This window comes from Elephantulus edwardii, unplaced genomic scaffold (genome assembly GCF_000299155.1).
Source record: "Elephantulus edwardii isolate Elephantulus edwardi_28Jun2011 unplaced genomic scaffold, EleEdw1.0 scaffold00386, whole genome shotgun sequence".
NCBI classification, from domain to species: domain Eukaryota; kingdom Metazoa; phylum Chordata; class Mammalia; order Macroscelidea; family Macroscelididae; genus Elephantulus; species Elephantulus edwardii.
The window spans coordinates 1,239,591-1,241,821 of record NW_006400136.1 but is presented as its reverse complement, the minus strand read 5'-3'; positions in this window follow the sequence as shown (position 1 = coordinate 1,241,821).

Here is a 2,231-nt window from a genome sequence, read left to right as displayed (position 1 = left end):
TCTGCAGCAAGCGCTTTAGGTCCTCCTCAGTTTCAGCAAACAGGGTTGTGTCATCTCCATAACTCAGATTGTTGATAGTTCTTCCACCAATCCAATCTTGACCCCACATTCTCCTCATAGAGCCCAGTCTCCTAGATAATCTGTTCTGCATATAGGTTGAAAAGGTATGGAGACAGGACACATTCCTGATGCATGCCCTTCTCAATTTTGAACCATGCAGTATTTCCTTGCTCTGTCCTGATGACTGCCTCTTGGTCCAAGTACAGGTGTCTCAGTAGCATGATCAAGTGTTCTGGGATTCCCATTCTTCTCAGAGTCAGCCATAATTTGTTATGATCCACACAGTCAAACGCCTTTGCATAGTCAATGAAACACAGATATACATTCCTCTGGTATTCCCTGCTTTCAGCTAAGATCCATCAAACATTAGCTATAATATCCCTAGTACCATGACCCCTTCTAAACCCAGCCTGGACTTCTGGCAGTTCTTTGCTGATGGGCTGTTCCTACTCTATCTTAATCAGGAAGCTCCACCAAAACCCAACCATAATGGAAAACCATTTTTAAATTTGACACACTAGTGCTAAAGATTTCAATATCACAGTATCCCCAAAATCCTCTTCTCCAGCACCACAGTTCAAAGACATCAATTTTCCTTCTATCATCTCTAGTCATTGTCTAGCTCTTTGATGCATAGCAAGTAATTGCAAAGCCTATGGCCTGGATCCTGCCTTTAATTGTTTTTGGTGAAACATTCTTCTAGCTTATATAACCCTGGTATGTCCACTTGCTGTACAGAGGTAACTCATGGTTGCTGTGAAGCTGAACACTGTGACACTGATAAGTCAAATGCGAGAATAGTTACCCGTGGTGGACAGTGTTTGGTGGAGCTCCCTGATTAAAACAAGCTTGGAAGCAGGAGTGGCATCCACTTCCTTAATAGATTGCCTCTGGAAACCCTATGAACGTGGATAATTGATGAAAGTTATGTGGTGTCCAGGTCCTTCGTTCATAGAGTCGCTATAAGTTGCCTATGACTCGATGGCGCTTAACAACAACAATATGGCCTGGATCAAGCACACCTTAGTCTCCAGACTGACATCATTAGTACCCAACAACAAAAACTACTTTGAAAGCAATGGAATTTATAGCTTAAAATATAAGTTTATCTCTTATTTTCTTAAAGTGTAATCTAAGTGATTTTAGAATTCATTTCTCAAATTTTATTTTAAAATATTATCTTTTTTTTCTCTGTCATTGTTAATTTTTTGGTCCTTGGGCTATTTCCTCATGATCACAGATTAATAGTTATTGTAAACATAGCCTCAAAATAGAAAATAAGGTTCAGGGCAATAGACTATTTTCTTTATGAGTGTCTCCAACACAGTGTAGAAGTTATCAAATGATATCCCTGGTATCACATACATGCAAAATCCTGCAAAAGATTATCCAGAAATGACAGGAACAGTACTCTGACAGAGAACTGCTAGAAATACAAGCTGAGTTTAGAAACTGTGGTATTAGGGATTATCATCTAACATGTCATATAGTTCTTAGCTGAAAGCAGAGTGTTCCATAGAAAGATCTATTTGTGTTTTATTGATTATGCAAAGGTCTTTGGCTGTGTGGGTCACAACAAATTGTGTCTAACCTTGAAAAGAATGAGAATTCCAACAACTGATTGTGCTCTTGTGAAACCTCTACTTGAATCAGGAGGCTGTCATCAGAACAGAGCAAAGAAAAACTACATGGTTCAAAATCAGGAAAGGAGTACACCAGAGATGTGCCTTGCCTCTATTCCTTTTCAATCGATATGCAGAACAGATAGATCACTCAGATGATTCAGGAGGCTGGACTTTATGAAAGGAACATGGCATCAAGGGTTAGAGGAAGACTCATCAACAACCTGTATTTTGCAGATGACACAATTTTGCTCACATAAACTGTAAAGGACCTGAAGCATTTGCTGCAGAAAGACAAGGACTGTTTTCTGCAATTTGGACTGAAGCTCAATATCAAGAACAAAAAGTACTCTCACCACTGGGTCAATTGAAAACATCATGACAGACAGAGAAGAGATTGAGATTGTTAATAATTTCAGTTTGCATATTTCCACAATCAACAGTCTCGGCACCAGCAGTCAGAAAGTCAAAAGACAAATTACATTAAGAAAATATGCTGTAAAACAACTATGAGATATCATCTCACCCCAGTCAAAATAGCAAAATTTA